This window comes from Oncorhynchus keta, unplaced genomic scaffold, assembly GCF_023373465.1.
Source record: "Oncorhynchus keta strain PuntledgeMale-10-30-2019 unplaced genomic scaffold, Oket_V2 Un_contig_6020_pilon_pilon, whole genome shotgun sequence".
Classification (NCBI taxonomy): domain Eukaryota; kingdom Metazoa; phylum Chordata; class Actinopteri; order Salmoniformes; family Salmonidae; genus Oncorhynchus; species Oncorhynchus keta.
In genome coordinates, this window is record NW_026288636.1 from 33,698 (window position 1) to 44,256 (window position 10,559).

At 41.4% G+C, this 10,559-nt stretch overlaps 1 long non-coding RNA gene and 1 pseudogene across 4 annotated transcripts; one reads left to right on the forward strand and one right to left on the reverse strand.

Annotated features, from left to right (window-relative positions):
* Positions 1-303: 303 nt before the first annotated feature.
* Positions 304-6,928, reverse strand: LOC127925645 (mannose-binding protein C-like; annotated as a pseudogene). The gene is made up of 6 exons (XR_008121694.1): positions 6,768-6,928; positions 4,874-5,030; positions 4,409-4,444; positions 1,607-1,717; positions 1,482-1,529; positions 304-972 (listed from the first exon to the last, which is right to left on the reverse strand). The product of XR_008121694.1 is annotated as a mannose-binding protein C-like (transcript).
* Positions 5,044-5,864, forward strand: LOC127925646 (uncharacterized). Of its 3 annotated transcripts, none has more exons than XR_008121697.1 (3): positions 5,044-5,134; positions 5,383-5,506; positions 5,755-5,864. It is a non-coding gene; the product is annotated as an uncharacterized LOC127925646 (long non-coding RNA). The 3 variants fall into 3 exon arrangements; XR_008121695.1 differs by having other exon boundaries at positions 5,631-5,844; XR_008121696.1 differs by having other exon boundaries at positions 5,693-5,844.
* Positions 6,929-10,559: the final 3,631 nt, after the last annotated feature.

Genomic DNA, 10,559 nt, shown 5'->3' on the forward strand with positions numbered 1-10,559 from the left:
AAGGAGACAGACAAGTACCAAAGTCAATGTGTTTGATCAGTAGCCAATCTGTTCAGAGAGAAGGAGCATGAAGGAGACAGACAAGTACCAAAGTCAATGTGTTTGATCAGTAGCCAATCTGTTCAGAGAGAAGGAGCATGAAGGAGACAGACAAGTACCAAAGTCAATGTGTTTGATCAGTAGCCAATCAGTTCAGAGAGAAGGAGCATGAAGGAGACAGACAAGTACCAAAGTCAATGTGTTTGATCAGTAGCCAATCTGTTCAGAGAGAAGGAGCATGAAGGAGACAGACAAGTACCAAAGTCAATGTGTTTACTGCTTTAATCAACAAGTTTACCTTTCCATTTAATATTGTGACCCACATTTTAATGAGCTCATTTGAATAAAAAAATGATGAAATGTGAAGAACTGAAAATGTGTATAAGATAAAACCTAGAGACAAGACCTAGAGACAAGACCTAGAGACAAGACCTAGAGACAAGACCTGGAGACAAGACCTAGAGACAAGACCTAGAGACAAGACCTAGAGAATCGTAATTGAAGTGAAGAAAGCTTTCATGGTAAACTCTGAAACAGCTTTTCATAGACATGTCCCTATATCTCACACACGATATAGGCATTGAAGGAGCAATCATATGTCACCTGCCATCCACCTGACTCTGTCAACATTGTACAGCCTCTATCCCCATCAGGCACTTTTGGTTCCCCATCTGCCCATTTGGAAAAGGTGAGGGATGGCCTTTCAAATCTACCTGAAACTTCCCTCTTTCCTGTTGTCCACATTGAGCCATGCATTCTTCAAAGCCCCTTCAAAGACCTGAGTGAGAGCAGTGTTTTCCTCCCGGTTCTTCGGCAAAGCCAACACCAAGCCCCTCTTGGTACAGAACTGGACAGCATCGTCAAAGGAACCCGGTCTCTTGTGTGACACAAAGTACTTCTTGTCAACTCTTCTGGTGAAGTCATAGTTTATGGCTGAAGAGAAACCAGGTATTAATGCAGTCAGTGTAACATTAAAAGGGGAAACAAAAGTTTCCTTTTTATATTTCACAAATGCCAACACATGACTAAATTCACACCTCATTTTCCCAAATGACAAATACTGCATAATTTACGTTGAACGGATACTTAGTAAGAGACAATATAATCTACGGATGCAGTATCTTAATTTGAGCCAGTTTCACACAGCAGGAAAATGAACCTGCAGCAACAGGAAATATTCATTGTTATGTGGATTATAATGAATGGACATTATTTGCAGGGATTGATGATCCATGTTTTGTTAAGGCAAAACAAGTCTGACATTTCTAAGTGGAAATTAAAACTTTAGAAGCCTTTTTAAACCTTGAGTACACTACAAGTTTTGCATTTCCTACTGTGCAGGAAAATTCTCAGTGACAACAGAGTGATCAAATTAAGATCCGGGATCTGTAATGTTGCATTAAAGTACATATCCTCATGCTCTCTGAAATTCACTTCCTTACCCAGCTCCAGTTTGACCAAGCTTTCTTGTAGGGGTTCCAGGTCTAAGTCTGTGAAAACAGAAGGTGTGACTAGAGAGAACCAAATAATAAATACATAACCAGGAAGAGATCAATCAGCTGTATACCAGTAGCTCCTGCAGGGCCCGGGGGACCAGGTGGACCAGGTGGACCAGGGACTCGTTCATCTTCACCAACTAAACAAGGAACTCCAGAGAGTTCAGGAGGTCCAGGTGGCCCTGTGGAGAGATAGAGATGCGGATGGCTGTATAATGATAGGAGATAATAGAGATGTGGATGACTGTATAAGGAGATAATAGAGATGTGGATGGCTGTATAATGATAGGAGATAATAGAGATGTGGATGACTGTATAAGGAGATAATAGAGATGTGGATGGCTGTATAATGATAGGAGATAATAGAGATGTGGATGGCTGTATAAGGAGATAATAGAGATGTGGATGGCTGTATAATGATAGGAGATAATAGAGATGTGGATGGCTGTATAATGATAGGAGATAATAGAGATGTGGATGACTGTATAAGGAGATAATAGAGATGCGGATGGCTGTATAATGATAGGAGATAATAGAGATGTGGATGGCTGTATAATGATAGGAGATAATAGAGATGTGGATGACTGTATAAGGAGATAATAGAGATGTGGATGGCTGTATAATGATAGGAGATAATAGAGATGTGGATGGCTGTATAATGATAGGAGATAATAGTGGTGTGGATGGCTGTAATAATGATAGGAGATAATAGAGATGTGGATGGCTGTATAATGATAGGAGATAATAGAGATGTGGATGACTGTATAAGGAGATAATAGAGATGTGGATGGCTGTATAATGATAGGAGATAATAGAGATGCGGATGGCTGTATAATGATAGGAGATAATAGAGATGTGGATGACTGTATAAGGAGATAATAGAGATGTGGATGGCTGTATAATGATAGGAGATAATAGAGATGTGGATGGCTGTATAATGATAGGAGATAATAGAGATGTGGATGACTGTATAAGGAGATAATAGAGATGTGGATGGCTGTATAATGATAGGAGATAATAGAGATGTGGATGGCTGTATAATGATAGGAGATAATAGAGATGTGGATGGCTGTATAATGATAGGAGATAATAGAGATGTGGATGGCTGTATAATGATAGGAGATAATAGAGATGTGGATGGCTGTATAATGATAGGAGATAATAGAGATGTGGATGGCTGTATAATGATAGGAGATAATAGAGATGTGGATGGCTGTATAATGATAGGAGATAATAGAGATGTGGATGGCTGTATAATGATAGGAGATAATAGAGATGTGGATGGCTGTATAATGATAGGAGATAATAGAGATGTGGATGGCTGTATAATGATAGGAGATAATAGAGATGTGGATGGCTGTATAATGATAGGAGATAATAGAGATGTGGATGACTGTATAATGATAGGAGATAATAGAGGTGTGGATGGCTGTATAATGATAGGAGATAATAGAGATGTGGATGGCTGTATAATGATAGGAGATAATAGAGATGTGGATGGCTGTATAATGATAGGAGATAATAGAGGTGTGGATGGCTGTAATAATGATAGGAGATAATAGAGATGTGGATGGCTGTATAATGATAGGAGATAATAGAGATGTGGATGGCTGTATAATGATAGGAGATAATAGAGATGTGGATGGCTGTATAATGATAGGAGATAATAGAGATGTGGATGGCTGTATAACGATAGGAGATAATAGAGATGTGGATGGCTGTATAATGATAGGAGATAATAGAGATGTGGATGGCTGTATAACGATAGGAGATAATAGAGATGTGGATGGCTGTATAATGATAGGAGATAATAGAGATGTGGATGGCTGTAATGGCACAGACAACAGACAACGTCTTTGTCTTCCAAAAAATGATGAAGGGTGTTGTGACCCTCTTAATGATAGGAGATAATAGAGATGTGGATGGCTGTATAATGATAGGAGATAATAGAGATGTGGATGGCTGTATAATGATAGGATATAATAGAGATGTGGATGGCTGTATAATGATAGGAGATAATAGAGATGTGGATGGCTGTATAATGATAGGAGATAATAGAGATGTGGATGGCTGTATAACGATAGGAGATAATAGAGATGTGGATGGCTGTATAATGATAGGAGATAATAGAGATGTAGATGGACTTATCGTTCACGAGAAGACATTTTTTAAAGGTTTTCCCAAATTACCAAGATGGAGGTAAATCTATCCTGATAGGCTTTATGGGTTGTAGAGTCAAATGTGTTCAGCATGAGGAAAGACACTTACATACAAATTAGAAACAAGTTACCAGTCTATACTTGAGTCATCTGACCTTGTTAAGGATCTTTGTTTCATTATCTAAGAATAACATTCACAGCTTTACTATTAATTCACTTACCCCGCAGCCCCTTTTAATGGGGCGGCAGGGTAGCCTAGTGGTTAGAGCGTTGGACTAGTTCAAATCCCCGAGCTGACAAGGTACAAATCTGTCCTTCTGCCCCTGAACAGGCAGTTAACCCACTGTTCCTCGGCCAGGTTTATTTTGGCAAATGGCACAGACAACGCCTCTTTCTAGGAATTGATGTGGTTATCTAATTGAGGTCTTCAGAGGTCTTTGTCTTCCAAAAAAATGATGAAGGGTGTTGTGACCCCCTTACGTGAAGGGTGTTGTGACCCCCTTATGTGAAGGGTGTTGTGACCCCCTTACGTGAAGGGTGTTGTGACCCCCTTACGTGAAGGGTGTTGTGACCCCCTTACGTGAAGGGTGTTGTGACCCCCTTACATGTGAAGGGTGTTGTGACCCCCTTACGTGAAGGGTGTTGTGACCCCCTTACGTGAAGGGTGTTGTGACCCCCTTATGTTAAGGGTGTCGTGACCCTGTCAGACTCTACCTCTCTCTCCAGGTGGACCAGGAAGTCCAGGCATGCCTATGGAGAGACAACAGGGATCGGGTTCATCACCATACTGTACACACCAAAGACAGCTTCAATTAGCCTGTAAAGTGCTCTGCAGTCTGATCTGAGTTAAATTGGCACTTTATTACAAAATCAACAGTCTATGTTATTGTTTTTTTATGTTTTATGTTTTATCAAAGGCTAACAGCAGGAAATATACCGGATTGGGCTTTCACATTATACCCCAGCCCCAGTTATGTTTGGCAACTGGTACAGACAAAGCCTGTTTGTAGGACTAGGAGGGTTTATCTAACCGAGGTAATTCAGAGTTCTTTGTTCTCCATCATCAGGTACGCAAATGAATGTACATGCTTAAAGTGACAGTTTACTCCAAAATCAACCGTCTTATATTTTGGGTTATGATAGGGTAAGGCAGTTGTACTAAGCTTGCAACTCATTTACCTCCAGAAGGCCCAACAGGCCCACGAGGTCCAGGAATACCAGGAAACCCAGGCATTCCTCTAGGACCCTGGCATTCACACTTCTCCATCTGGCCTGGTAGAACCAGCAGGGAGAAGACACAGAGCCCCAAAGTCAGAGGTCTGCTCAGAGCCATAACCTAAAACATCAGGGAGAAGAACACAGAGACCCAAGGTCAGAGGTCTGCTCAGAGCCATTAACCTAAAACATCAGGGAGAAGAACACAGAGACCCAAAGTCAGAGGTCTGCTCAGAGCCATTAACCTAAAACATCAGGGAGAAGAACACAGAGACCCAAAGTCAGAGGTCTGCTCAGAGCCATTAACCTAAAACATTAGGGAGAAGAACACAGAGACCCAAAGTCAGAGGTCTGCTCAGAGCCATTAACCTAAAACATCAGGGAGAAGAACACAGAGACCCAAAGTCAGAGGTCTGCTCAGAGCCATTAACCTAAAACATTAGGGAGAAGAACACAGAGACCCAAAGTCAGAGGTCTGCTCAGAGCCATTAACCTAAAACATCAGGGAGAAGAACACAGAGACCCAAGGTCAGAGGTCTGCTCAGAGCCATTAACCTAAAACATCAGGGAGAAGAACACAGAGACCCAAGGTCAGAGGTCTGCTCAGAGCCATTAACCTAAAACATCAGGGAGAAGAACACAGAGACCCAAGGTCAGAGGTCTGCTCAGAGCCATTAACCTAAAACATCAGGGAGAAGAACACAGAGACCCAAAGTCAGAGGTCTGCTCAGAGCCATTAACCTAAAACATCAGGGAGAAGAACACAGAGACCCAAAGTCAGAGGTCTGCTCAGAGCCATTAACCTAAAACATCAGGGAGAAGAACACAGAGACCCAAAGTCAGAGGTCTGCTCAGAGCCATTAACCTAAAACATCAGGGAGAAGAACACAGAGACCCAAAGTCAGAGGTCTGCTCAGAGCCATTAACCTAAAACATCAGGGAGAAGAACACAGAGACCCAAAGTCAGAGGTCTGCTCAGAGCCATTAACCTAAACCATCAGGGAGAAGAACACAGAGACCCAAAGTCAGAGGTCTGCTCAGAGCCATTAACCTAAACCATCAGGGAGAAGAACACAGAGACCCAAGGTCAGATGTCTGCTCAGAGCCATTAACCTAAAACATCAGGGAGAAGAACACAGAGACCAAAGGGACAGTAAATCACTGGTGTCATACAAACAGAAGAACAGGAAACATCTGCTCATAAATGACATGATGGGAACCTTTACTGTCAACGGGATCGACAAGAATACAAGCTGTTGAAGAGCAGCATGCAGAATATGTGAATGTGTCATTTGAACAGCTTGACTCTTGCCACTTTGTTGCCAGTTGAGGGATTGGGATGGAGACAGATGGAACGATTGATGACAGGACTAACAGGAGATCAACATGCTAGTTTATACAGAAGCTATTGGTGTGTTTACAAAACTCTAATAGAGAACCAGTGCAGTAATAGGAACATAGATTGATGACAGGACTAACAGGAAATCAACATGCTAGTTTATACAGAAGCTATTGGTGTGTTTACAAAGACTCTAATAGAAACAGAACCAGTGCAGTAATAGGAACATAGATTGATGACAGGACTAACAGGAGATCAACATGCTAGTTTAAACACAGGCTATTGGTGTGTTTACAAAGACTCTACTAGAAACAGAACCAGTGCAGTAATAGGAACATAGATTGATGACAGGACAACACAGTTAGAATCAGGTCATAACACATTGATCATCTATATTCTTCAATAAATCGATGGTTGTAATGATTGAAATGACCGTTGAACATCAGTACAGTTTATACATTGTGCCTTTAAACTGCAGTAATATAATTAAGACAAAAACTAAACAAGTGGGAACCATACCTCTTAAGTTGATGTGCTGAGAATGGATGTGATGTTCCTGTCCTGCTTTGCAACAGAACGATAGAGAAATGGGTTTTGGTGCAGCAACTTATAAAGACACTGGTAAACAACACATCACTTTGAAGGATTCATTATGATCGGGAAGTACTTGTGAAGTTCATTTACAGTTTACTGGAAAAGAGACAAACTTGGAATGTAATACCCAGAGTGCCCTGTCAATGTTCACATTTATCACAAAATACTGATGCACGTGGAATCATCTAGCAAGAACACAAACAAATCTCTGACATCCATTGCGCAAATTCCACTTTAGTTCCATTCCACTTCTGGTGAGTTTGAGTAAGGAAGTCTTGTTTTTTGTTATCACGTCAGGCCCTAGTCCAGTGTTATCACGTTAGGCCCTAGTCCAGTGTTATCACGTTAGGCCCTAGTCCAGTGTTATCACGTTAGGCCCTAGTCCAGTGTTATCACGTTAGGCCCTAGTCCAGTGTTATCACGTTAGGCCCTAGTCCAGTGTTATCACGTTAGGCCCTAGTCCAGTGTTATCACGTTAGGCCCTAGTCCAGTGTTATCACGTCAGCCCTAGTCCAGGCCCTAGTCCAGTGTTATCACGTTAGGTCCAGTGTTATCACCCTGTTATCCAGGTAGTCCATCATGTTAGGGCCCTAGTCAGGCCCAGTGTTATCACGTTAGGCCCTAGTCCAGTGTTATCACGTTAGGCCCTAGTCCAGTGTTATCACGTTAGGCCCTAGTCCAGTGTTATCACGTTAGGCCCTAGTCCAGTGTTATCCAGTGTTATCACGTTAGGCCCTAGTCCAGTGTTATCACGTTAGGCCCTAGTCCAGTGTTATCACGTTAGGCCCTAGTCCCGTGTTATCACGTTAGGCCCTAGTCCAGTGTTATCAGTCCGTGTTAGGCCCTAGTCCAGTGTTATCACGTTAGGCCCTAGTCCAGTGTTATCATGTTAGGCCCTAGTCCAGTGTTATCACGTTAGGCCCTAGTCAGTGTTCACGTTAGGCCCCCGTTAGGCCCTAGTCCAGTGTTATCACGTTAGGCCAGTCAGTGTAGGCCCTAGTCCAGTGTTATCATGTTAGGCCCTAGTCCAGTGTTATCACGTTAGGCCCTAGTCCAGTGTTATCATGTTAGGCCCTTTTCCAGTGGCATCATGTTAGGCCCTAGTCCAGTGTATCATGTTATGGTTCACAGCCCTAGTCCAGTGTTATCATGTTAGGTTATCACGTTAGGCCCTAGTCCAGTGTATCATGTTAGGCCCTAGTCCAATGTTATCACGTTAGGCCCTAGTCCAATGTTGATAACAGGATTCGATGTTCCTTTTGATGGCATAGAAGGCCCTTCTTGTCTCTCAGATGGTTCACAGCTTTGTGGAAGTTACCTGTGGCGCTGATGTTCAGGCTGAGGTACGTGTCGTTTTGTTCTCTAGGGCAACGGTGTCGTAGATGGAATTTGTATTTGTGGTCCTGGCGACTGGACCTTTTTTGGAACACCATTAGTTTTGACTTACTGAGATTTACTGTCTGGTCCCTGGTCTGACAGTATCTGTACAGAAGATCTATGTGCTGCTGTAGGCCCTCCTTGGTTGGGGACAGAAGCACTGGATCATCAGCAAACAGTAGAATAGTGCCCTCGCCAATTCACTGATATGTATGTTGAAGACGGTGGGGCTTAAGCTGCATCCCTGTCTCACACCATGGCCATGTGGAAAGAAATGTGTGTTTTTTGCCAATTTCTTTTACACACTTGTTGTTTGTGTACATAGATTTTGTAATGTCATATGTTTTTCCCCCAACAACACTTTCCATCCATTTGTACAGCAGACCCTCATGCCAAATTGAGTCAAAAGCTATTTTGAAATCAACAACCCACAAGAATACGTTGCCTTTGTTTTGCTTTCTTTGTTTATCAATGAGGGAGTGCAGGGTGAATACATGGTCTGTTGTATGGCAATTCGGTAAAAAGCCTATTGATGACATTTGCTCAGTACATTGTTTTCACTGAGGAAATGTAGGAGTCTGCTGTTAATGATAAAGCAGATGATTTTCCCAAGGTTACTGTTGACACATATCCCTCCTTGGTTTCAAATACTGGGGAAGATGCCAGAGCTGAGGATGAGGTTAAATAGTTTAAGTACAGCCATTTGGAATTTGTGGTCTGTATATTTTTTAATTTAATTTAGGATAACACAACACCACAGGCCTTTTTTGGGTTGGAGGGTTTGTATTTTGTCCTGTAGTTCATTCAATGTAATTGGAGCGTCCAGTGGGTTCTGGTCGTCTTTAATAGTTGATTCTAAGATTTGCATTTGATCATGTTTTTTCTGTTTGTTGTTTGTATAGGGCCAATAAGATTGGAGAAGTGGTTTATCCAGACATCTCCTTTTCAGATAGTTAACTCTTCTTGTTGTTTGTATAGGGCCAATAAGATTGGAGAAGTGGTTTATCCAGACATCTCCTTTTCAGATAGTTAACTCTTCTTGTTGTTTGTATAGGGCCAATAAGATTGGAGAAGTGGTTTATCCAGACATCTCCTTTTCAGATAGTTAACTCTTCTTGTTGTTTGTATAGGGCCAATAAGATTGGAGAAGTGGTTTATCCAGACATCTCCTTTTCAGATAGTTAACTCTTCTTGTTGTTTGTATAGGGCCAATAAGATTGGAGAAGTGGTTTATCCAGACATCTCCTTTTCAGATAGTTAACTCTTCTTGTTGTTTGTTTAGTGCTTTCCAATTTTCCCAGAAGTGGTTGGAGTCTATTGATTCTTCAATTACATTGAGCTGATTTCTGACGTTCTGTTCCTTCTTTTTCCGTAGTGTATTTCTCTATTGTTTGTTTGTTTAGTGATTCACCGTAGTGAAGGTGTAGACTCAGGTTTTCTGGGTCTCTGTTTTTGGTTGGACAGGTTTTTGCATTCTTCATCAAACCATTTGTCATTGTTGTTAATTCATTCATTAAAGTTCTTCTGCTTGATATGTTTAGATTTGATAAGGAAGAAAGAAATATACTGTTTAGGTTTTCTACTGCCAAGTTTACACCTTCACTATTACAGTAAAACTTTTTGTCCAGGAAGTTGTCTAAAAGGGATTGGATTTGTTGTTGCCTCGTTTTAGTTTTTTTTGGTAGGTTTCCTAACTACCTTCCTTAGCATTTCTTCATATTATTCAGTTCCTTTGTAATGCTCTGTTCAAGTAGACTGTGATTTTGCTGTGATCTGATATGGGTGTCAGTTGGCTGACGGTGAACACTCTGGGTGAACACTCTGCCAAGAGATGAGCTATAGGTGTACTGTACCTACCGTAGGAGTCCCCTCGAAGCCTACCATTGACTATGTACAGTACTCCTGCGACGGAGGTGTCTTTCATTCAAAATATTCACAAAAATCTAACCTTTAATTGAAGTAAAATTATTGGAAAAAAATGTGAAATGCATATTGTTCTCCGAAACATGTGTGACAATTATTGGCACCCCTAGAAATTCATATGAGTAAAATCTGATGTATATTCTCATTCGTATTTTACGTTTTTAAGTTTACCTGAGTGATTAGGAACTCTTAAGTGGTAAGCCATGACCTCCCGTTTCACTGGGGTATAAATATGAGGTGACACAGGCCAAGTTCCCATAGTCATCCATCACTATGGGAAAGACCCGCGAATATAGTAATGATGCGCGAGAAAAGGTCGTTGAGCTGCATAATTCAGGAAATGACTACAAGAAAATAGCCCATTGGTTGAAAATGCCCATTTCTGCAATCAGGGCAATAATGAAGAAGGTTAAAGCA